Raw genomic sequence first — 27,315 nt, 5'->3', positions numbered from 1 at the left:
CCCTCTCCCTCTGCCCTCCCTCCCCTGAACGCTCTCTCTCTCTCTCAAATAAATAAGTCTTTAAAAATAAAGATTTAGGGATAGCAAAATAGAGGTATCTATGATCACAAACAAATAAATATGAATTTTCTTTTATCAACTTATTATTTTTATAATAGTATTGGCTAATGTAAGAAACCATTTATCTTTTTGAGAAGGAGGGATTTGCCTTACAATTACAGTCATAAAATATTATTTTTATTATAATATAGATAGAGATAACAAGACAGATGTTGAGGTTAATTTTTGTTGGTATTATTAATTATCTCCAGTTTTTAGCTGACCTCTGCTAAAAATGGAGATTCTGAATTCCATTTCTGCTTTTATAGTTCTGAGATGTTTTCTGAAATAATGTCCTGGTTTATTTCCCCATAAAATTAGTTCTGACTTTGAGTACTTTGGTGGTATTTTGGTAGCATTGCTTCAGCATTGTTATATACATGTCATTGTACATGGTATAACACTGTATTTTTCTTTTATTTGCATGTGAATTTTGCTGTTTCTACCAAAAAAAACAAATGCAAAATCGAGGATAAAGTCTTATTTCTAGTCTTCCAAACTCCTTCAAAAAACAGATTTATACATGTGGCTTGTATCAGGGATTATAGTGTGAACTTAATATTGTATTTATCTGATTACTTACCTATTATGGAAATTGAATCTGGTTGTCAGTCAAATGTAATTACTTTAGCAATGTAGCAGGCACTGTATTAGGTATTAGGCATGTTGCTATCAATAATCCATCCAGGAGCTACTAGTAATATATTTGTGAGAATATCTGTATTAATTTTTCATTATTGATATAACAAATTTCCAAAGACTTGCTGGCTTAAAATAATACCCATTTGTTATCTTAATAGAGTTCTGGATGTTAGCAATATGAAACCTCATAGGGGCTAACATCAAGGGGGGAGGTGGGGTATGTTTCTTCTGGAGGCTCTGGTAGAGAATCTGTTTTCTTGACTTTTCCACTGTTGAGAAGCAGTGCAAGTCCTTGATTCAAGGTGCCTTTCCAGCTTTAAAGCCAGCAAGGACCTGGTGGCCGGTGCAGTCTTTCTCAGGCTCTGTCACTCTGATATTGGCTCTACCGTTTTTCTTTTTCACTTATAAGAACGCTTCTCATTATATTGGGCCAGAAAAATCTCCTTATCTGTTATTCAGAGTCTCCTTACTCTAAGGTCATTTTACTAGCCAGCTTAACCACCGCCTGCCATATAATATATTTACAGGTTGCAGAGATTAAAACATGCACATCTTTGGGATGCCATTATTTTGCCTACTTTAAGTACTCCTTAAGTCCAAGTACCATGCCTAGTTTTTGGACCACTCAAGTAAAGAACTGAAAGTATCATTTGTAAAATTGAGGTATAAAACATCTTTTTCATTATGCATTACATACAAATGCTGCAAAACTTTATTTTTGGCTGATTTGTTTGGATAATTATCCCTAGTTCTCCAGTTGATTTTGCATAAGTTAAAATAACATAGATTTAAGCTCTTAACCAAACATTAAGAGTTCCCGTTTTAGAATTGTATTAATTTTAGAAAGAAAGGACAGTAAGGGATACTTATGAATATTAATTATTAGGTTCTGAGATAAATTATAAGTGAATAAAATTTCAGAACCTAATGACTTAGCTTCTGTGTAAAACATATTAAAAATGGCAGCATAGTTCACCATTACTATGTTTTCTTTAAATTCTTCTGACCTTATTTATTTAGCTTTTCAGGGTCAAAAAATAAAGTATTAGGTATTTGATTTGAGCATATGAATTTTTAACTGAAGGGTATCTGATTCCAACTCTGTCAGGACCTCCTGACCTTACAGCTTGAAATGATTTGATTTAGTCAGCAAACATGATGGTCACTGTTTCATGTATAAACAAAAGCCATTTTTTTTGGTCTTTCAAACTGGATTTACAATTCACTGACATGGTACAAATAGAATTTAGGCTGAATATCATCGAATAATTAACATTATATTTATGTTGTCATAAAAATTACCATTTTCACTGATGCTGAGCCAAGATAGTTTGTAGCATGCGTTTCTAAAATATTTCCCACCCTGTTGTTTATTTCAAGGTCTCAGGGTATGCTTTTGCTAACTCATTGGCTTGGGGAATGGTTTTGATGAGACCTGAATGCTTAAAGGCATAGGTCAGTGAATTACGATTGGTGAAGGAGTCTTTATTTTATACACTGGGCATAAATTTGGAACAAGAGTAATCATAGTAAAAGATTCTTTTAATTCTTAAGCACAAAAAGAAACTTTGGAGCATCAGTGGTCTGCATCCTCCCCAAGGCTATATTTGCTATGATTTCTGATCCAATACTAAACTGACATTTGCCTTTCTCAATTCATCCTATATCATGAGATTTTAGGCATCCTCTTTTAAGCCAAATCTCATGGCTAACTACTGAGCCGCAAGCATCTGTTACTATATAAATTTTATGTACTCAATGAATGTCTTTTTACTGAGAAATAGCTTCATATCTCTGTTTTGGTCATCAAATTAAACTTCCCATTTTACATGTTTAACCAGCCCAAACTTTGCAAAGAGGTTAAAACTATCCAGGATATCTTTGTGCATTAACTACATGAATGGGTCTTTAAATTTTTTTCAGTTAGCTTTGATTTTGTTTTGCTTTGGTTACTGAGGACTTTGAGGATTAAAAACTAAACTTGGATTGAATCTCAGCTCCACCTTTTTAAGATCTTTGATTTTCATTTCCTTGGGTATAAATAGAAAATAATAACACCTATCTCTCTAAATTACAGTGAATAAAATAGATAACATGTTTCATTATCTAAGCTAGTATCTTGTTCACAGCAGTTATGCAAGAAACCTTCTTCCATTTTTTTTTTTTTTTAATTTTGTGTTGTATTTTCTTTCTCTCTTCTCCTTTTCAGTCACTAGGGTGGTAAATCCAGGTTAATTTTTCAGGTTGCATTGTGTTGCTTTCCGCCTAGACCTTATGGTTGCATAGGATGAAAAATTGGTTGTTGACATTTATTGTGATGAAATAAAGGGTAAAAAAAAGGTTTGAGGCTTTGAATATAAATATCGCAGAGGAGAAAGGAAAATTAGAGGTCCCCAATCCTTATAGGACAATGGGATACATCTTCAGGATGACAACTCTAGGATACATCCATCAAACCTAGAGAAATAAGTAACATAATTTCTTAAATCTTATTAATAATTTGTTGAATAGCATTGGCCTACTTAGTACATAATATTTCTACATAGTCATGGGCTTTTCTCTTGAGAATTGGAATTTCTTTTCTTTTAATTCCTGTGCATCTCAGAAAGCCCTGGTGTTCTGGAAATATAATATTATTAGGTGAGAAATCTTTTACTAACACAGGCTCAGTGGGGATATTTGAGAGTAAAAAAAAATTAAATGGTTATAGGGAGATTTGTGCACTTTCCTCATGTTACTACACCTGCATTAGCATACCTTCAGCTTCAGTCACTTGTTAAGAAGAAAATTTTGGAAGGAAAAAAATCTTAGGTACCTCAAGGTGTATGGGTAAAGAATTACTCAAATTTAAGACACAGGTAACCAAACCCTAGCTGAAAACTCACATATATTATTTATTGCTTAATTGTTATAAAAGGTAAACTTCTTAAAGTCAGGGAACACTTTTATTATTTTATATTTCCCAGTACTTCAGGTTATTCTTTATCCTCTGGAAAATTAGTAAGTTATGCTGTCCTGTGTAACAAATAAGTGTATGAAAATTCTTTGAACATGGAAACCTATGAACAAATGTCAAGTATTCTAGGAACAATGAATGATGAGTTCGATAGTGATAATGATGATGAAGATGATGATGATGGTGATAGTATGATGGTGATTATGAAAATAAAAATATCATAATAAAGGCCATAAAATAAAAGTGGGGCAAAACTGACCAGAATACTAAAGATGTGGGATACCTCTTGTTAAGAAGTTGGTATATTGGGTGCACTGGTGTAGGTACTGATAAAAAAAGAAGAAGAATCTTAGTAAATAAAGGAATTTATCCTTTACCATGTGGTGTTGCTGTGGTAGATACTCAAATGAAGAAGGTGCCATTGTTGTCTCCGGTATAATAATAGTCGAGGATAAAATATTTGAACACAAATAGCAACAACTATTTTGCTGGCTGGAGTTTAGAGGAAAGAAGCAACAGCTTCTGCTTGAGAAGGTGGATCAGAAATTCTAAAATAAGGTATCAAACTAGGAGATTTTGCTGGGGAGAAGTTAGTTTTTCATTACTAATTAAATGTGAGGATAAGAAAGAGAAAGAAATCAAGTTGTTTCAAAGTTTTTAACCTTGAAAGACCAGGGGATGGGTGCCATGAATAGAAATTTAAAAATGAAAAGGAAATTTTAGTAGAAGACAAGCAGCCATAATGCAGTCTTGTTTTGTGGGAATTTGAGGGAATAGATGCTTTACTTCTCCTTGGGAGGTAGAATTGGGCATTTAAAAAAGAGGCATCAAACCTGAGCCTCTAAGGAGGAGTGACAGGATGGAGGAGGGAGATATTTAGGCATGAGAAGACACAGTGGGGAGTACAGAACTCTTGCAGGGAGAGGGTTTGGGAGAAGCTTGCCAAAGATGTGTTAAGTCCAGGTAGAGATGTCAAGGGGCCCAGGGAAGAAGGGAGGGAAATATTCAGATTGAGAGTTAGAGAGAGGACCCTGAGCTGGCAGTATGGAAATCAGAGCCATCTGAGGAGAGTTGATATTGAAGCTTTATGATAGGACATAATGGGTAGTAGATAGAATGATCAGGAATGACACAAGGATCCAGAGAAGTTAGGGATGGTCTACCATGATGAACTGAAAGGAACCCGAGACAAGCAAGAAAGAGAGAGAATGGAATCAGAGTAGTAGCAGACAAACTAGAACAGTGTTCTCAGAAACAGAACCCTGAGAGGAGGAAGGATTTAAGGGTGGTCAGCCTTAAATGTGTAATGTTGTAGGAGGATCAAGACATGTTTTGTGAGTGAATGAATGTGGTAGAACTGGAAGTAGGTATACGCTATGTACAAATATTGCCACTCCTACCCTTAGACTCCACTGACTGATAAAATTATTGACTGTAAATATCTTTTCATTTATTTGTATTCCTTTGTCCATGTCATTTATGGTTACTTCAGAAAAGAGGAATCCAGAGCATATGTACTTCTTGTTAATTTCATGTATCTTTGTACATACTTTCTCAAGTGCCTTGTACATGATTTTATATTCTGTTGTAACCACAGTTTTTCTTTGCACAAAAGATTTGCTAACAAGAGCTCTGATTTCTCAAGTGAACCCAAACATTTCTAATTAAATGTGTGTTTAGTATCTTTCAGAGAAAAAAATTCCTAATGCTTCCATTGGAATTAGTAAGCAGTTCGTGTCTATGATCATAACAGTAGAGTATGGTGACTTTTAATCTTTGGGTAGAAAACTCCTTGTGATAATTAAGTAATAAAGCCTTACAGAATTCTTGTGCTTTTATTTCCATAATACTATTTTTGATAAAGAGAGTGGTTAAGACATTTTTTTTTCCGTAAGCATAAAGGAAAAGTCAGGAACAAAGTGTGTCTCTAATTTAAAATACTTAGATTTTGCTATTTTTTAATATTTTCACTGATTCTCTAATGGCTTTTGTGCATATGCCATATTTACCCAATTTAACTATAAGATTATGGGCAGGCACTATTTTTTTTTTAACTTTTTCTCTTGTGTTGTTTTAATTAGTCGTGTCATAGCACAATATTCTACCCATGAAGCACAATAGTAAACTGAATGTCTGTTGAATGGATCCAAGAGAATTTTCTACATTTACATGTCCCTCTGTTTCTTTTAATTTTCTGTCATTAAAAATAGAGTCATCCCATCTCATTTTTATGGGTTTTTGTAGGAAAAAACTCACAGATGGCCTTATACACATACCTAAAAGGACAGTTTCCATCACATTACCACCAAAATAAATATTATGAACTTAAAACCAAAGAAATTAGATAAAAATGGAATACTACAAGTAAGAACAAAATTTGCTACTGAAGTATATCCTACATAATAAGAGAAGTAAAAGGTCAAGACATTGCAAAATAAGAATGAGATATGAGAGCATGCTTTATTTTTTGTTTATTTTTCATAACTAGGACATAACTCATTCTTTTTACCTCTGACAGTAACATTTGTGCAGAAAGGTCATTTTCATTAACCTTAGGTTTGTAATTTCCAGTCTCCCTGCCCAAAGGCATTGCTGTTATTTACAATTTTTCTTAGTCCTATGCACAACCAAACCATCAGTGTAAGGCTAATATATGTTAAGTGCTTTAGGCACATTTCAATTAAGTATTAACATAGGTTGGAAAATTTCCAAAACATTTAGTGAATATTACTTTCAATCATTTTCATTAAAATTAATAGCAAATGTTAAAAAGTCATATACCAGGGAGCTTGGGGAATTGAATTCTTTTTTTTTTTTTTTTTTTTAAGATTTTATTTTTTTGACAGAGAGAGACACAGTGAGAGAGGGAACACAGGCAGGGGGAGTGGGAGAGAGAGAAGCAGGCTTTCCGCTGAGCGGGGAGCCCGATGCGGGGCTTGATCCCAGAACCCTGGGATCATGACCTGAGCCGAAGGCAGACCCTTAACGACTGAGCCATCCAGGCGCCCCTGGGAATTGAATTCTTAACTTATAAAGGGCTACTTGTGCTAATGTAGAAACGATTTGAGTACAATTCAGCTGTATATTACCTGGTCCCATTAAATCCTGCATTTTGTGTAAGTAGAGGATGGAGTCATGTGCAAATTAATTTTGGTTTAATACTTTTATATAGTGACTTCAGATTTTAATGAGTACTTACTAGATACAAAAATATTGAACTGGTATGTGAATAAGCTGAAAACTACATTCATCCGTCTTTAAGAGTATCTTCTCAAAATACTTAAAGATGAGCTTGGATAAATCAGTTGAACATCATTATAAAAGGAACCAATGATACAGAATTGTGTCTGTGAGAATTTAAAAAAAAAAGTACAAATAAAGAATGAATTAAATGGAGTATATTGCTGAAATATCACAATAACTCAGTAAGTATAATGGTCCAAATTTACCTCACAAAATAGTATTATGTACAATATGGACTTTAAAAGAAAACAAAAGCCATTGGCCTGCCTCACTTAGTAACCCTGTATTTTATTTTTAAATAAAAGATCTTCAGCTATGTACCAGTATACAAAACAAATGGTATTATGCACATTTAAAAAAGTGATATTTTGTCAGATTTAGTCTATAATATCTATCTGTATATATCTTATATATGTATCTTATATATTAATTTGTATAATATATATGATATATATAAAATTTTGAAGTTTTTGTACTAATTTTTCAACTTTAAAAGATATTACCTATATAATAGGGGAAAGGAGGGAAAAATGAAACAAGACGAAACCAGAGAGGGAGACAAACCATAAGAGACTCTTAATCTCAGGAAACAAACTGAGGCGTGCTGGAGTGGTGGGGGGTGGGAGGGATGGGGTCGCTGGGTGATAGACATTGGGGAGGGTATGTGCTATGGTGAGCGCTGTGAATTGTGTAAGACTGATGAATCACAGACCTGTACCCCTGAAACAAATAATACATTATATGTTAATTTAAAAAAAAGATTTTACCCAAAACATTGATTTTTCCCTCATTTCTTCCATTCAAGTTAATGCTATATAAGAACCAGACAGTGAAATATGAACAAATTAAGGATTTTGAATAGAGTGTTGCTGCTGGAATAGTTATAACATTTTTGTTGTTGTTCTATTTCCTTGCTTTATTATTTGTTTTTGTTTTAATCCCAGTATAGTCAGTACACAGTATTAAATTAGTTTCAGTTGTACAATATAGGGATTCAATAATTCTACACATTAATCAGTGCTTGTCAACCTAAGTGTACTCTTAATCCCCTATACTACTATTTCATCCATTCCCCCACCCATTTCCTCCCTGATAACCATCTATTTGTTTTCTAAGAGTCTGTTTTTTGGTTTGTCTCTTTATTTTTCCTTTGCTTGTTTGTTTTGTTTCTTAAATTCCACATGAGTGACATGATACGGTATTGGTCTTTATCTGACTGACTTATTTCCCTTAGCATTATACTCTCTAGCTCCATCCATATTGTTGCAAATGGCAAGCTTTCATTCTTTTTTATGGCTGCATAATATTCCGATATATATATATATCTATGTGATATATACACATATATCCATTCATCTATCGATGGATACTTGGGCTACTTCTATAATTAGGCTACAGTAAATAATGCTGTAATAAACTTAGGGGTGCATATATCCCTTTAGATTAGTGTTTTTGTATTCTTTGGATAAATACTGGTAGTGTGATTACTGGATCATAGGGTAGTTCTATTTTTAACCTTTTGAGGAACTTCCATCCTGTTTTCCAGAGTGGCTGCACCAGTTTGCATTCCCACCAACAGTGCAAGAGTGTTCCGGTTTCTCCACATCCTCTCCAATGCTTGCTGTATCTTGTGTTTTTGATTTAGCCATTCTGACAGGTCTGAGGTGGTATCTATCTTATTGTTGTTTTCATATATGGCCTTTATTATGCTGTATGTAAAGATATTTTATTGAGGGATTTTATCATGACTGGATGTTGTGCTTTGTCAAATGCTTTTTTTTTGCATCTATTGCATCTATGAAAGGATCATATGGTTTTTATCCTTTCTCCTGTTGTGATGTATCATGTTGATTGATTTGAGAATACTGAACCACCCTTGCATCTAGGGAATAAATCCCACTTAATTGTGGTAAATGATTTTTTAAAATATATTGTTTTATTCCCTTTGCTAATATTTTGTTGAGGATTTTTGCACCTATGTTCATCAGAGATATTGGCTTGTAGTTCTCTCTCTCTCTCTTTGTGTAGTGTCTTTATCTGGTTTTGGTATCAGGGTAATGCAGGCTTCGTAGAATGAGTTTGGAGGCTTTCCTTCCTCTTCTCTCTCTCTCTCTCTCTTTTTGGGAATATTTTGAGAAGAATAGTTACTAACTCTAAATGTTTGATAGTATTACCTGTGAAGCCATCTGCTTCTGGACTTTCGTTTGTTAGGAGTTTTTTGATTACTGATTCAATTTTATTGCTGGTAATCAGTCTGTTCAAATTTTCTATTTCTTCCTGATTCAGTTTTGGGCAGTTGTATGTTGCTAGAAATGTGTCCATTTCTTCTAGGTTGTCCAATTTATTGGCATATAATTTTCATAAAATTCTCTTATAATCCTTTGTACTTCTGTGGTGTCTGTTATTCTCCTCTTTCATTTGTGATTTTATTTGGGTCCTCCCCCTCTCTCTTTTTCTTGATGAGTTTGGCTAAAGATTTATCAATTTTATTGGTCTTTTCAAAGACCTAGCTCCTGGTCTCATTGATCTGGTCTATAAGTTTTTTTAGTTTCTCTTTCATTTACTTCTACTATAGTCTTTATTATTTCCTTCCTTCCACTCGTTTTGGGTTTTGTGTTCTTTTTCTAGCTCCTTTGGGTGTAAGGTTAGGTTATTTATTTGAGATTGTTTTTAAACTATTGAGGTACACCTATATTGCTGTAAACTTAATTCTTGAGCCATTGTGTTTGTTTGTGGTTTGGGTTTTTTTTTTTTTGTCTCCCTATATTTTTTTATTTCTTCTTTGATTTCTTGGTTGACCTATTCATTGTTTAGAGGACTGTTATTTAACCTCCATGTATTTGTTCTCTTTCCAGGTTTTTTTCTTGTGGTTGCATAGTGCTGTGGTCAGAAAAAATGTATGTTATGACATTGATCTTTTTGAATTTGTTCAGATTTGTTTTGTGGCCTACTACATGATATTTTCTGGAGAATATTTCATGTTCAGTTGGCAAGAATGTGTATTCTGCTATTTTAGGATGGGATATTCAGAATATATCTGTTAGATTGACCTGGTCCAATGTGTCATTCAAGTTCACAGTTTCATTGCTGATTTTCTGTTTGGATGATCTGTCCATTGATGTAAGTGGGGTGTTAAAGTCCCCTACTTTATTATATTAGTACTAATGTTTTCCTTTATGTTTGTTATTAACTCCTTTATGTATTTGGGTGCTCCTATGGTGGATACATAAATATTTACAGTTGTGTCTTCTTGTTGGATTGTTCCCTTTATGATTATATAGTGTCCTTCTTTGTCTCTTGTTATAGTCTTTCTTTTAAAGTCTATTTTGTCCAATATAAGGATTGCTACTTCAGCTTTCTTTTGACATCCATTTTCATGATAAATGCTTTTCCATCCCCTCACTTTTAATCTGCATGTGTCTTTAGGTCTGAAATGATCCTCACGTAGGCAGCATACAGAAGGGTCTTGTTTTTTATACATTCTGTCACCCTGTGTCTTTTAATTGGAGAGTTTAGCCTATTTATATGCAAAGTAATTATTGATAGGTATGCACTTATTGCCATTTTATTTGTTTATGGTTGTTTTTGTAGTTCTTCTCTGTTCTTTTATTACTCTCTTCTCTCATGATTAGTTGGCTTTCTTCAGCAGTATACTTGGATTCCTTCCTCTTTATTGTTTGCATATCTATTACTGGTTTTGATGTCTGTTTACCATTTGGTTTGTATATAACATGTTCTGTGCATAGAAGTGTATATTAAGTTGATGGTTGTTTAAGTTTGAACCCATTCTTTACTCCTCTCCCCATACATTTTACTTCACCTTTTGTCATTTCCCCAGTTTTCAAGTACAGCCACTCCTTCCTTTGTTTCCCATAGTATTTGCGCACGCGCATGGGCACACACACACACACACACACACACACACGCACACACAGTCTCTTTGTCTCTCACCATAGATTAAATATTTCAAAGAAAATGTTCACAATATCTATTTAACTTTGTATCCTTGGTCCCTAGGAGATGGACTGACACATAATAGGTGCTCAAATATATTGAATGAATAAATTAATAATTTAGGGCTCATAGACAGAATAAGATTACATGTAGCAGGATCAGAACACTCAGAGTTTTTAAGGCAAAATGAGTCTCATATTTGAAAGTGATTCAAAGTGCATTCCAACTGAATTTGAAAACCTTCTAGATTCAGTATGTTTCAAGGATTATTACTACAAACAGAAAAAGATGACTGATTTATATGACGCTAAGTAGGTAACACTTAGAATTAGCATTTTGCCACATTTGCCAGTATTCAACTAATCCTTAATATGGTGGGGTTGGCAAATGAATAGGAATTGATTTGCATGAAATATATTGCAATTAGTTATAAATGTATATAAATTATAGTTTGATAGATCATTATAAAAATCTTTCATAATAGTTTGGTTGTTCTCAATTAAGTTTTTCCATAGTTCCAAATTTAAAAGTCAAAAATTTTCAACTGCTTGTCTCATCATGAGCCTAAACTCCTGATAAATTCTACAGTTACTGAATCTTCTAGCATGATTCGTATCTCCATCAATGATTGAGTAGAGACAGTTTTCAACTGAATTATTTCCAAAGAATCACACTTTTATGGTATAACCGCATTTATTATTATTTTAAATTAAGGGATGTATCTTTGAAATATTAGATGGTTATTAATAAATAAATAACATATATAGTACAAGTTAAGTATCTTCCATTCTTAGGTTGCATATTGATAACAGATCAAGTAAAATTATGCTTCTTCATGTAAGTAGACAGTGGGAACCTGAGCACTGTTTGTTGTTGTTTTTCTACTCTTGTCTCTAATTCAATCTTTAGGACTTTGGTCTTAATTTCCATAAAAGTTATTTCCTATGTGAATTAGGCAATTTTTACTGATGAAGAAACGACCTCTGCGACATTTTTTCCTGGAAGCTAGCATCAAATTGTTGACATCTTTCCAGTGACCTTCAAAGGATAATGATAATGCATCATACTAATCTATATTGGAGTTGAACTTGTAATCTTTAGACCAAAAGTTGTATATTGGACCCCTATATTCATGATTTCTATATTTTCTTTCATTTCATTTTTATTTTTTTTGAAAACTAAAGTATTTTATTTCTTTGTGAAAGACATGTCAAGAGTACTTGAATAGTGCTTGCCTCCTAATTATTTCTGTATTTTAGCAGAATATTCACCTTTTGAGTCATCTGTGAGCAGACATGGGGAATTCATATAAACATAGTTGTAAGGGTGGTTAGGAACTTTAGGACAAAAACTATATGCAGTTCAATTACTTTAAAATTGATAATGGCCACAAGAAAATGTGGCACACATATTGTACAAAAGCAGTCTATAGTTCTTTTAGTGAGCAATTATTGTATATAGCCTATGTAACTAACTCTTCCTTGTATAAAACTCCAATTTTATCTTGATTCTTAGTAACTTAAATCAACTAGGTACATATCCATGGTTCACATGGAAAGGATTAGCTCTTCTTCACTTAGCAATAAATTTGAGTTAATATCAACTAAAAGGTTTGAAAATATAAAACAAATTATGTTGAAGTATAAAATAGCCTTAGATTTTTTATGTCTTTATTTTTTTTAAAGATATTTTTTATTTATTTGACAGAGAGAGACACAGCGGAGAGGGAACACAAGCAGGGGGGAGTGGGAGAGTACTACATGAATATACAGCTGTGAACTCATGTAGAACCTGTACTGTGGTGATACCAGTTCTCATTGCCAACCAGTGGTGGTCTTAGGACAGTCCTGATAGGCACACACATGGATTTTTTTCAATGAAGTCTGTCCTTCCATTGAAACTGAACACATTGTTCTGAGTCAGATATACTTGGTTGCTGAATCTCTCATTACTACCTTTGGGTAGATGAGCAAAGGAAATGCTTTCTTTCTGAAATTCCTGCAAAATTCTGCCGTTATATCTCCAACCCTTAGCAGGATGAACTGCCAAATTGATTCCAAGTAAACAGAGGCTTAAGCCAAACATGACCGAAATCATGTTCAAACAATTGGTCATCTTTCTCTTATGTCCAGATGTAAAACATGCAAGAGATTCATTAGAAAAATCTTTTTTAAAGATCTTCAGAACAGAGGGCTCTGAGAATGAATACGATTAACATGCAGTAATCACATAGTAGTTGTCTAACCAGCTTTTCTCTTTTTGCTGGAAATATTTTTCTCCTTTGGGAAGATATAATCTCCCTACTACAACAATGTAGTAAAAGCTGCCAATTATAGCATCTAATTCTCTTTATAAAAATATGACCCAGGTAAAGCATTCACAGTCTTTTCCTGGAATTTTTTTAAACGTTGGAAACAGAATAATTCCTAAGTTTGCAATCAAAATAATGTCTCTCTTAACTCCAGGCTTAAGGTCTAGAGTATAAAAACTAATGGGCAGAGAGAAGCAGAGATGAGAGATGGCATATGATAGTATTTGAACCTCTACTTCTAGTATTTCTGTGGCGCATGAAGATTGTTTAAATGAAATTAATAATTTTTCCATATTGTCTAGGCTAACTTTGGTTGGATTCATTTACTTGCTGCTATTACAGTCCTGTTAAAGAACAGATGATTTAGTGCCTACAGAAACATTGCTATGTCAAGAACTTCTACTTTCTCTTTTTCTGAAGTCGAATGGAGCAATAGGTGGGGTTCTATGCTCTGAAGTCTTTTATTTTCTTTGAAGTGGTAATGTGCTTTGTCATAAACATTCTAATGGCCAACCTATAAGGCTAATTTCAACTCCATTAACAAATACAGATATGCCAATTAGCAATCAAACTCCAAAGAAAGTAATATATTGCAGCATTTAGTGTTTGAGAAAGCTTAAGAAATGAACACTTTCATATTCTTCTTGGGGACCAACTTCTGTGGACATATCTTGATAGTGTATATCAACACACTTAAAAATATATGAACCTTTTGACCCAATAACTTTACTTCACCTATATTTATCCTAATGAACAAATAATGAGTGTATAAAAGATCTTTTCAAAAGACTAGAAATCATATCATTCTTTATAATAGTGATAATATATAAAACAATGTGAAAGTCAATAATAGGACTTTTGTGATATAAGTTGTATATCATAGATAAAGTAGTCTTAAAAATAATGTTGTAGAAAAATATTAACTACCATAGAAAGATACTCATGAGATTTTATATGAAAAGGATATGTTAAAAAGCAGTATTTCCAGTGTGATTTTTATTTGAATGGAAAGTATATGTTAAAAAAGACTAAAACAAAAAAAAAAAATAAAAAAAATAAAAAAGACTAAAACATATACATGTTGCAGAATATTAATTGAAATTATCTCTGGGTAAAGGTTTATTGGGTAACTGTCACCACTGATCTTTATTTTCTAAATGTTTTCATGACATTTTAAATTAGAAAATACCAAAAAAATCATATTTCAAACCAAAAAATGTCATTCCACAGATAAGTGGTGTGTTATTGATTGTTTAGAGCCCTGAAAACTTGACATCACTTTATAAATGATGTGCTTAGAGATTTCCTTATTTGCTTTTATGTTAGATGGTGGGACACAATAGGCCAAACAAAAACACTGTGTACTTGCTTGTGAGACAGATGACTTGGGAGGATGTCTTATATCCCCAGAATAACTGAGGAGAATGTCCTACAGGATGTGTGCTGTGACAAACTGAGAACTATCCATCAACATATGCAGAATATAGTGCATCCTCAGTTTTGACAACGTTTACCTCTACATTTAGAGAATACTCACTTGTTGGATCTTTGGAACTTGATTTATGGGAAAATCTGTCTTAGCAACAGGGGGTTTGACTTAATGTTTTGAGCACAGGTCATATGCTTTAGCATATTTATTAGAAATCTTTATAATAAAGTATTAGGCATAAGCCAAGAGAGAAATAAAATGGCAATTAATTCTCACTTTTCATTTGAATTTGTACATACATCATTTATCTCCCTTCAGAATTCTACAGGGAGGGGTGAATGTGGTTTGTGGTAGAATTAACTTATTTTCAAGTCCCCTAGCAAAATACCATAAAAAAACCTCACCCACATTTCTGATACAAATTTAGGAAACCTAAGTCCATCAATTAAAAAAAAAAAAAAAAAAACACTGAAAAACAATTTTAATTCTCTGCTTCTCTAACCTCTCCAATGGAATATTATTTATTGTATTACATGTGCCCAGAACACTTCATGGAATTTAGTAAGCACTCCATGACTATTTGTCAAATAAATTGCATAGAATAATGAAAAATGAATCCATTAGATTATACAATAGGAGATCATTAGTGACCACTACTAGAATTCTTTGTTATGACAGCAGAAATGTGGGTTGCTGTGAGGTAATGAGTATATAGGAAATGAGGAATCACTCAGATTTTATAAGGTTTATTACGTACCTCCAGGATGTTTCCATAAGCTTTGACTGTTTCTGAGTCCTACACAACATCATTTAAACTGTCTTGATTATTCAACCGACTTTACTACCCCTATGTTAAATGGCAAGACTTCAGAGACACTGCCCTAACATGTGTCTCTTGGGATTTCCCAGGAGACATTTATTCTTCAAACACCTCCTAGATTGCTGTACTACCTTATTCCTTTCTCCAGTGTTAATTCCTCTTTCCAACCTGCAGGGAAATGGCTTTTCATTGTGGTATTCAGTGTCTTTGAAAGGAGGTCCGACATTAGAAGGTTTAGTGACTAGTGACACAGGTCTTTAGTTGTATCATACACGTCTTTTCTTCCCAGGTCATCTAAGTGCTCTCTGGGGACTGAGCTGAAATGGTTTCAAATATAGCCTCCTATTTGACCTAGAATCCCTTGTCTCTGGAACCTCCAAGGCTGAGCTGCTACTACTAGTCCACCATATAAAGTTACTCCCCAAGTTAGCCAGGGGTGTCCTTGGAGGTCCAGGAGTCCTTCCTATATAATTTGGCTTCTTTTGGGAGACATAACATATCCTATATATATACAACTCACCCAGTTTATAGTATTACAGTTTTTTTCTCATGGGACTCCTGGGCATTAAACAAAATCCTTTTATTGTTTTGTTTTCTGTTTTTTATTAGGTGCCCTTCAGCATTCCATATCAGTTACAGAATCACTGTCTGCCTGGAGCAGAGAGGGCCACTGTGGAGCTGTCAGTTCTTCAATCAGTCGTGTGTCTCAACTTTGACTCATGTAAGACATTTCCTTGGATGTTTAAAAATCAAATTTATTTGCTTATAACTTACCTCATTAGCAAAGAATTTGAGCTAGTTTATAACAAAAGTCATATTTAACAAATTAGTAAAATATATAACATCAGAACCAAGTGAAGAGGTTTCCACAAAGGTCAACATAGGTAATGTGATTGATATTTATCTCTAAGCTTTCAGAAAGCCAGAATGAAATGGGAAACATACATAAGATGCATAACTCATGTTATTAGAAAGTAGAAACCATAGCTCTTTAGGGGAAACAAATATATAAATAATTTTAAACTTGAATGTAAATAGATGCATTAAGGGACAGAAAATATCCTTAATAAAATTTTAACACAAATACAACAATTAATTGAAATGCTTAAGAAACTTGTTGAGTATGTCAAAAGTATTTTCCCCCCAGAATCATTTAGCTTGATGGTAATCATACAAAACACTATATTGTCAAAATTAGCCTACGGAGATTTTATGTCTCCTCATCATGATGAATTGGCTTATTAGATTCAGTAAATATTTCTTGTATGCTTATTATTAGTTCAACACCTTTTTATATGCTATGAAGCACTGCAGGTAGCTTATGTTAGGGGTTTTCATGTATGAAACTTCCCATTTTATTTAAAATTATTTTCTCAGTAATAGAAAAGAAGATTTGTGTATTTTTTTTATTGACTAGGGATTAGTGGTATAGGTGGTAAAAAAGAGCAAGACTTCGTTGTTTGTATTTGAAGGATTTGATTACTGCAGGATTGAAGGTAGGTCAGTGAAACAAAGAGAATAATCAAGAATGGTGGCCATGATTTTGGTCTTCCCCCTGAATAAATGGTAGTGCCAGTTACTGAAATTGACAAATGGCTGGGAAAAAAATCACGATATCCCCTTTTGGGCATGTTAGGTTAGAAACGCCTACCATTCATTCATATCTTATTTAACCTTTGTAACACTTGATGGTGTGTTGTACTTAATCACTCCAAAAGCTTTTCTTTTTTGACTATTTCCCCTTTTCCTTTAATTATTAGCATTTTAGTCTTCTCACCACTTAATTGGTGCTTTTCTCTTATGACCGTCCATTTTCCCATGTTATCACAACCACATAGAACTTGAACAACTGTCTGAATGCTGATGCTCCACATATATCTTTTCTGCATAGATCTTTCTCCTGAACTTTACAGACCCATTGATTCAATGGAACCTAATACTAAACTTGTCTCAAATTCTCCTTACCAACTTTCCCTGTTCTTTTCTCAATAAGTAACATTAAATATCACTTGAGAGTTAACTGTGTATCTATTGGATACTCTGCTGAGCATTTTATATCCATTAATTCATTTAGTCCTTACAATAACTTACTAGGGTAGGTGTCATCCCACTTTACATACGAAGAAATGGAAGCACTTAGCCACTTAGATAAGTGGCAGGGCTGGGGTCTAAACTGAGGTAGGTAATCCTGTCCAGAATCTAGACTCTTAACCTTTAAGCTATACAGCACCTTTGCTATCACCATCTGTTCAGTCAATTAGGTCAGAAACCTGGGAATCATTTTAGCCTTCTTTCTCTTCTTATATACTTCTTATATATTCTTATATATATATATGTTACCAAATCCTCTTAACAGATCGTGGGTTTATCTCCTTTGTTCTGTCCCCACTGCTAATGTGTAACTTTAAATCTTCATTATTTCTAACCAGGACTCTTTCCATATCTTACTCTGTCTTTAATCTTTTATCTCCTTTTATCTCATTTTTATAAAATGAAAATCTGATCATGTTTTTTTCCTAACTTCTCACTGATAGGCAATATGGCCTAGTGGTTTAAGAATTCAGGCCAACAGATAAGGGACTGCATCTTATTTTGCTACTTATTTATGTGCAAGTTTATTTAGAGTCTCTACCCTTAATAGCCACATCTTAAAATGGGGATAAATAGTAGTACCCATGTTGTAGAGGTCTATTGAACATTAAGTGAGAGAAGGCATGCAAAACACTTAGGAGAGCGTGTAGCACATAGCAAAAACATAGTATGTGTTGTGGATAATTTGTTGTTGTTGTTGTTATTTTAGTGTCTAAGGCAAAATTCAATCTCAGCCTGGCATATAAAGCCTCATTGCACCTATCTACTCCTTTCGCCTTACCTTGCACTACTGCATTCTACTGTACATCCACCAGGCCCAATGAAATATCATGTCTCACCCATCTGTGCTTTTGCTCAGCTGCCCTTCTTGCCTGGAACCTTGTTTCCTAGATTGGAAACCTGACAAAATGTTTCTCGTATTTTAAAACTTGATTTAAGAAACATATCACAAAGTCCCTCCTGTTTCCTCCTTCCCACTCCTATTCTTCTTTCAGACCCTAAACTGCTCAACATCAAAGAGTTTTATTGACCTCTGTATTCCCAGGACAGAGCACAATGCCTAGAATATAATAGACACAAAAGACCTGAGAAACACATGGAGAATAGCCATGTTACTCCAAATGAGGCCTAGATCACCAGCTAACCCATCAGCTCATCAAGGACACATGAGCAAGCCGGTTCTAGGACAATAGCACTGTCGAGTTGAACTGCAGACTTATGAGAAATAATACGTGGCCACTTGGTGTTTTAAGCACAAAATTTGGGGTGTTTGTTTCATGACAATAACTAACTGAAACAGATAATAAATAAAAGCACCAGGAAAGGAAAGTAATTTAATTTCAATGCTAGATTTTCCATGAAGACAATATAAAAACAGACCTTGGAAGAAATACTTTGTCTATAGGAGAATAAAAATAGTTCATGAAGGGAGTAAAAACTCACAAGATTAGGAGTTTTTCATTCCAATTATAAAAGTTCAAAATCCAGCTCATCACTTGCTCCTCCTCCATTTTCTTAGCAGGCTATTGATGAGAGTCATTGGAGACTCAGAGGCATCCAGTTATTTTGTAATAGTGGAGAGCAACCGTGTGTGATGAGTGTCTAGGGCACAATGGAAGTCAGTATAGCTACATGTACAATGTCAGGATTTTTCACAACGCTTCCCAATTAACTTCCAGAGAGCCTGACTACAATATCACCAGCTGCTCACTCAATCAATTTCTACACATTTTCCTGAGCTAAATGGGGCTTGCATGACTGAATTTGCATAGGAGTTTTCTCCAGTTGCAATGTCATAACTAGCGGGTGAAGTATTTGGAAATGACTTTTTTCTGCTTTGTGGGGCATTCTCTTTGATATTGTATCTTCCCTGTCTCTTTCTCCAACATTGCTTTGCATCTGTAAGATTTGTTAGTTTGGAATGAGTCAAAAACCAGTGATAAGAGGAATAAGGTGAATGCCCCTCTTTTCATAATTTATTCATTTATTTATATTTTTGCCAGATACAGACTGATTGTCTATTATGAGTAAGGTACTGTGCAAGGTGCTGGGGATACAATTAAAAATAAGAAAGTTCTTAAAGCCACAGACCTAATATTTTAGGGAAGTGTCTGGAAATATGTCAGTAAAATACAGATGATGAAAGGGAGGCTCTAATTTAGGGAGGGTAGTCAGAGAAATCCTCCATAAGAAGGTTCCATTTAAGCCGAGGCCTGAAGGACAAGAAAGGGTCAGCAATGGGAAGGCTTTGGGGAAGAGAATTTAAGGCAGGTAGAACCAGTGGCAAATGTCTTTTGTGGAGAAGAGCTCATTGGGTACAGAACCGACAGCCAGCCAGGCCAGTGTGACTGCAGTGAAATACAGAAGTGATAAGAAACAAGATAAGAAAGCTAGGCAGAGAGTAATTCATGCGGGCTTCTGAAGACCATGCCAGTAATTTGCATTTTACATGACCTGGGCGTTCCAGTGACTCTTTCTGCATTTCTTTATTGTCCTAAGACAATGGATCAGACAAATGCAAGAGAGGGACAAAAGAGACTGGCGACTGCAGTAATACAGGTGAAACATACATGTTGTCTTTGGACAAAAGACATGATAGTGAAGATAGAAGGGAATGGACAGATTATGTATGCTGTGTTTTGGAGGTGGTACTAGCTGATCTAACTGAATGTATGTTTTGGAGGGTTTCTTTGTGGACACATTATGAGTATAAGCCTTAGTTTTGGCTATAGTACTCTACCAGCCTCAAACCATAAGTGATGATTCCACCTGGTGAAGGACAGTATGTCTCACCAAGATCAACAATTTAGGCTGCCTAATCTTTGTATGGGTTAGACTACAGCCAGATAGGTAGGGGTAAAAAGTTTGAGATTGGGCCCAGGAGAAAGAACTGTTCACATGTACAGAAATGGCAAAGATGTGGAAACTGAAACAGTTCTATAGACAAGAAATGATTTAAAATTTCCTTAAACCAACGTTTCTTCACATTTGATGCCTATTGTACCTAAGATGAGCCAATGCATAGAAAACTAGAATTAAACCTAAATTAAATTTTACAGATACATTTTTGGGAAATACATCTGCTCTGTTCATACACATGATATAAACCAATATGAACTATCAGTTCATACTGAGCAACATGCTAAGTGACTTTTTGACTGGTTCATATTAAGTAGCAAAATAGTTGACCCTTGAATGCAGGATGGGGGTGTTGGGGGTGCTGACGCCCCCACAGAGTTGAATATCTGCATATAACTTTTGACTCCCTAAAAACATAACCACTAATAGCCTACTGTTGACCAGAAGTTTATAGATAACATAAACTGTAGATTAACACATATTTTGTATATTATATGTATTATATGCTGTATTCTTACAATAAACTAAGCTGAAGAAAATGCTATTAAGAAAACCATAAGGAAAATACATTTACAGTACAGTACCATATTTATTGAAAAAAATCTGTGTATAAGAGGACTTGCACAGTCAACCTCATAGTGTTTGAGGGCCAACTATAATCAGAAATCAAACAAATCCCAGGATAATAGAAAATTATTTACTAAAAGTAGAAAAAAGAATAACACTCCAACTGCTAGTATTCAACAACTTTAAAGTTGAGATACAATGCATAAATGGAACTAAATTCTCATGCTCTGCAACTCAATAGGCTATAATACAATTATTGAAAAGCTTTATTTATGGAAGATTTGAAAAATGATGAGATTTCCTCGGGTTTAAAAAATCATAGGAAAAAAAGATTATGAATACAAAGAACACAGAGACTTATATAATTGTGGTAAGAGTATAATGGTCTCCCACAGATTTCCCTGTCCTAATCCCTGAAACCTGTGAATGTTACCTTACAAAAAGGATTTTGCAGATGTGATTAAGTTAAGGACCTTGCAATAGGGAGATTATCCTGAATTATCTAGTTGGGCCCAATGAAATCACAAGTCTTTATGAGAGGGAAACAGGAGGGTCAGAGATAGAGAATTAGATGTGGTGACAGAACTAGATTTCAGAGAGAAAGGAAGATTTGGTGATGCTATACCATCAGCATAAGATGAAGGAAGGGTCATGAGCCCCATGAGGAATACAGGGGGATTCCAGATGCTGGAAAAACAAGGACACAGATTCTCTCTTTTAGGCTTTAAGAAAAAGGCAGCTTGGCATCTGATATTGAACTTCTGACCCCCAGAATGGTAAGAAAATAAAACTTGTATTGTTTTAAACCACTGAGTTTGTAGTAATTTGCTACAGCAATAATAAGAAACTAATACAATAATGAGAAAAGGAGGAAATGGGAAAAAAACCTATTATACAAGAACAGCCATTTATATAAAGCTAAAACTAAGATTGAAATATTTAAAGCAATATGGGAAATAAAAAATGAAACTATTAAAAAAGATTGTGCATTCCATACAATATGGTATCTCTACTATAAATAGAAAATATTCAAAGAAAACTTACAATGTCAAAGGAAGAAAATAGTAACGCACACTTAATGCAAGGCATTTAACTAAAACATTTGGCAGTTCACATGTAAATGTTAGACAAGGATTACTATTTAATAAGTGATTGTTTAAAAGACTACTTTTAGCAATGCATCCACAAAACTTTCACATTCTATAACCAGACCATTTAAGTCAAAGGTCCCAAGGACTTCAGTCTATGGTCAATAATAACTGTTAACTGGAAAGTTCCACATAGTGAAATCATAAAAGAAGAGTGGATAATGCAGATATAGTTCATGAATATATAGTGTGTGTAATTTATGTGTATATATATATGTGTGTGTGTGTGTGTGTATGTATATATATAATCCTTAGTGTCTCTTAAATATATGTTAAAGAGGAATTTTCTGAACATGAGAAGATACAGTAAAAATCAACCACCAAGTTGTTTAATGTGGTTTCTTGCATGTTGTTTAATTTTGCTTTTAGAATATTATGCCATGGTATTATGGTTTGGTCCTCCGATAGTGAATTCAGGAGTAGTCTGAAATCTATGAAGAAAGACTTTCTAATGGAAAATTTCGGACAAATCTTGCATAGGTCACGTTATCCCCACTGCAATTAGAGCCTGCTCACCCAACAGCGTGAAATACTAACTCTTTTCAAGACAATTACAAGATTTTCTATTTTCCCTAGTTCTTTTTAATTTCAGACTTCCTGAAATAAAATGCTGAAAATGTACCTGTATATTTTCCAAGAAATGGAAAGGAAGAAAGAGGGCCTTTTATCAACAATTAACAGCAATGGCAGTACAGATACCCCAAAGCTAGGGCAAACATCTGATTAATAAAATTGAATCACTTGTAAATCAGTGGTGAAGTGTCAGGTCCTTGAATAGGTTGGAGGATTTATTCTAATGAAAGAATGGCAATAAAGAAGCATTTACAACTGAAATGGGGATGGAAGTAATTAAGAGCTCCTTTGAAAACAGAAGGATAAATTAAGGAGTTGGGTAAGGCTAGAGTGTTAATAGAAGTTAACAAAACAGCTGCAGACCATTTGTCTTGTTGATTGGCTAACTTTATGGATTTTTTTAAGGCAGCATTCCGTTTAAAATGCTATGGTAAACATAAATATTTATCCAAATGATATGATCATAACTCTTGTAATAAGATGTCAAATATAAAAGTAGCACCATATTTAAAAGCCCATGGAAAACATTTTTTTTCATAGTGCCAGATCGAATATAATCTTTGAAATTGCTGAATGCTTCAGTACAGAAACAAAGTATGCCAAGTTATTTAAATAAGTTACAGAAATTGAAATGTGTGAAGGCAGATTTAAAGTTCCATCAGCTCACTTTTAATATTTAGCCATTTTAGCTTAAATCTTACTATCCTTTCTGGCACAACTTAAATCCTTCCCCTGAACATCTTTGACAATATTGTCACAACTCTTTATTGGCCTTATAAATTGTATTATGTTCTTAGTTCACTTTTACTAAATAGCTCATATTCCAAAATAGATGTAAATTTCCTATTGAGAAGGAAATAAATGTAAAATTTTCAGTTTTTGTATCCATGGAAGAAGTATCAGTTGAGAATCTTCAAGTGACTGAAAAAGAGATCCAAGCTTGCCTAAGCAGAAAAAAAGAAAAGAAGGAAAGTATTGGCTCACTTAAATAAACAATTCAAAGGTAGATTTTTCCAGTATTAATCAAACAAGGAGGCCATCAGACAGATGGCTCTAATTCTGTAGTGGCCTACAAAACAAACCAAAATCAAACACTGTCAATGAATGACTTAACGCTATTAAGTCAAAACCCTAAGTGCTACGAATCAGAAGCAGTCTACTAGGCTTTAAACTATAGCGAACCAAATTCTTAAGTAAACTCAAAATTTTTAATATGCTTCATTTTATCTTTAATAACACTGGATGGAGGGCTTAAAAAAACTTTTTTTATCAAAATCCAGTTTTCCTCTATTTTTAACTCTTCTTCTTCTTCATTGGAGAAGTTAGATCGAGCTCTTACCTTATGATCCCAGGCTTTCCTTTCCATACCCAGAAAAAATAGCTAGAGTATTTTCCATAAATATAATAGGAAAAAGAGCTCATTATTTCTCACTGGTTCTGATTGTGATCTCCTTTGCATCCCTAATTACTTTAGCCAGAGAAATATGATAAAATGATTGGGGAGTCTCAGTTCACATATACCACATCTGAGCTAGGCATGGAGATAATCTAGCCTCAAACACAAGTGCTGAGGACGGGAAGGAAAAGTGGACCTATAGAGAGAAATGCTAGATTCATTTATCAGAAAGAGAATGAATGGATTCTGGATGTACAAAATTTTTGTCTTCTGCAACCCCCCCCAATATTTATTTATTTATTTGAAAAGATGCATCTTAGGGGAGAATTCCAAAATATACACGAGAATGTGTTTAGTGGGGGAAAATAAAGGTAAGGAAGTACGTTTGGGTCAAATTGTGGACAGGTCTGAATGCCAGGCTAAAGATTTGAGGCATGCTCTTCTTAGTAGGCAACCATTGATGAAGATTTTGAGCAGAATATCACATATATTAGGTATCTTTTCCTAATTATTATTTAAATATACAGCAATGAAGATAATATAAATGTTCAGCTACTCTGTGCATGGTGTGCGTTTTGTATGTAATTTTTTTCCCTTACCACTTCGTGAGGTAGGTTAGAATAGTCATTTGAATAGAAACAGAGTCTTAGAATAATTTCATAATTTGCTTAATTCATGTAAATAGAGAGGCTAGCCATTCCTTGTTCTGTGATCCCAAAGTACCCCTGAAGGGACCACCAATAGAGGAGTGCTCATTAATTTTAACTCACATTGCTCAGAATACAGTTCATGGCCCAGGGACAGAGAACAATAGGGATTCTTTCATGGAGAAACAAAACCATAAAATCAACACCCAGGGATCTAAGAACATACTTATTTTGGCATTGTTAAGATAACATCTTCCATACATGCCAGGAGCCTTTTCTAAACCTTATTCCCCAAACACAGGGTTTTGAAACATTGGTTTTTGCCTATCAGGTCTTAAACAACAGAGAAGCTTCTTACCTGAGTTCATTTGTCCTCTCATTATTAGGGATGCAGTCTCCAGGCACCCATGACCAGAGACTATCTCCTAAACATTCTCAAGGTTGAAAAACTGCTTCGACGTTTCCACTTTTTAAAATCTCCCTTCTCTTTTGCTGGTATCCCAATTCCTTTATTTTATAATTATAATCAATAATCCCATTGAGTTATATTGCATTATATTCATTGTACCTATCACATTGCTCTCTTACTTGGTTGGATTTTCTAGTAGTCAGTAAATGTTTATTGCATAAAATCTGAATGATGGTTGAAAGAAATCTTTCACTCTTTAATGGCCTAGTTAATGTTCTCTTTAGTTTTTAACTTAGAGTTCAGAACTAATATACACAAAATTTTGCTGACAATCCAATACAACTCACCTAAATATATTTATTTCTTAATTACATGGAGTAATCTTGTAAATCTGATTTTTCCTTTGAGTTTCTTTTTCTTTTTTTCTCTTCCTTTTTTTTTTTTTTCATTTAAGAGTTCAACTAATTTGAACAGGGTTTTTGTTTGTTTTTATGGTTAAAAAATAGATTTATCTAGTTGGACTCAAGTTTAGATTATCCCATTTTTGTTGGCAACATACAGAGCATCATAATCAGGAGCCATATGTATGCCTTCTTCTCACCATTAGGACTGATCAGAGTGTTGACCTTGGTCACATCAGTGTCTTAAGCTTCGTAATAGTTTGATCTGGTGCTTATTGGCCTTGACATCCATAATGAACACAAATGTGTTGTCTTCTATTTTCTTCCTGGTTGCCTTGGTGGTGAGGGAGAATTTGATGATGGTATAGTGGTCAAGCTTGTTTCCCTTGGGGGCACTCTACTGAGGATATTTGGGCCGCTTTTGGAGACTCAGTGTCTTAGGTCTTTGGAAGGTAGGCAGTGTGCAGATTTTTTTTTCCCCCTTGATGGCTATAGATGCCTTTTGGCATTGCTTTCTTGGCTTTCAAAGCCTTTGCTTTGGCTTCAGCTTTGTGAGTGGCAGGGGCTTCTTTCTAAGCTTTAGTTACCATCTTTGTAAAAAGCAAACTGAGTTTTTATTTAAGTTATATATCTTACATTTTTTAGCCTAATACAGTTACTGGAAAGCTGTTTATTTCTTTGCTTTTAAATATTAGGGACCATCCATAGTGGGTGTCAGTTTTTAAGCCTACACAAAAAATGAAATTGAAGGTATGTTTTTATTAACCAAAATAAGTATATTAACATATGTTGAATGGAAATTAAGTCTTCCATTTCCTGAACGGTAAAATATGGATACATAGCAGTACTTCCGTTTGCATTGAATTTTAAAGATTTTTTTTTTATAGTACCTAATGTGGGCTTGTCATGTGGGCTAATGCCAAATGGGAGGTATTAGTTTTATATTACATAAAACAAAACAAAAGTTAAAATGTCCATAACTAACTAAAGCCATATATAGATTCAGTGCAATTTCTATCAAAATTCCAACAGGATTTTCCACAGAAATAGAAAAAAAAATACTAATGTATATGGATCTACAAAAGATTCTGAATAGCCAAAGCTATCTTGGGAAAGAACAAAACTGGAGATGTCACACTTCTTGATTTCAAACTCCATTACAGAGCTATAATAATCAAAACGGTATGGTACTAGCATAAAAACTGACACATAGACAAATGGGACAGAATTGAGAGCGCAGAAATAAATCCATACATATATCTGATCAACTAATATTTGACAAGGGAACCAAGAATACTCAGCAGGGAAAGGATAGTCATTTCAATAATTGGTGTTAGAAAAACTGGATATCCATATTGGAAAAGAATGAAATTGGACTCTTATACCACTCACAAAAACGAACTCAAAATAGATTGTGGACTTAAGTATAAGAACTGAAACCATAAAACTTCAAAATGAACTCATGAATTCTAACTATAGAATCCAAAAGATTGAAATACGTTCCCTCAGAACTCAAAAGTACAGATCAGGATGTTGTCTTTAGTCTAACAAAGGCAATCACAGCAATTCATGGTCCTGTCCCCCAACTTTACACTTATACCTTAAACACCCCTAGTTGCAGTATCTGAGTGAGGGCCAACATTTTAGGTAAAGTAACTTCTTTTAAAAAACTGTCTCTAGTTTCTAAGGGCCAGTCTCTGAAGTTGCCTTCTTTTCACACCACAAAACAGAGCCTTTAATATCTCAGTTTGCGGCATCTGTGTGCAGAAA

At 34.1% G+C, this 27,315-nt stretch overlaps 1 long non-coding RNA gene across 1 annotated transcript in view; it reads left to right on the top strand.

The window, feature by feature from the left end:
• Positions 1 to 27,315, top strand: part of LOC144380060 (uncharacterized) — a 394,589-nt gene that overhangs the window by 279,206 nt on the left and 88,068 nt on the right. The window contains exon 2 of the long non-coding RNA XR_013443810.1: positions 16,064 to 16,175. This is a non-coding gene — a long non-coding RNA (uncharacterized LOC144380060). The remainder of the gene's footprint in view (positions 1 to 16,063; positions 16,176 to 27,315) is intronic.

This window comes from Halichoerus grypus, chromosome 14 (assembly GCF_964656455.1).
Source record: "Halichoerus grypus chromosome 14, mHalGry1.hap1.1, whole genome shotgun sequence".
Taxonomy (NCBI): Eukaryota; Metazoa; Chordata; class Mammalia; order Carnivora; family Phocidae; genus Halichoerus; species Halichoerus grypus.
This window is presented reverse-complemented; position numbering and strand designations above follow the sequence as displayed.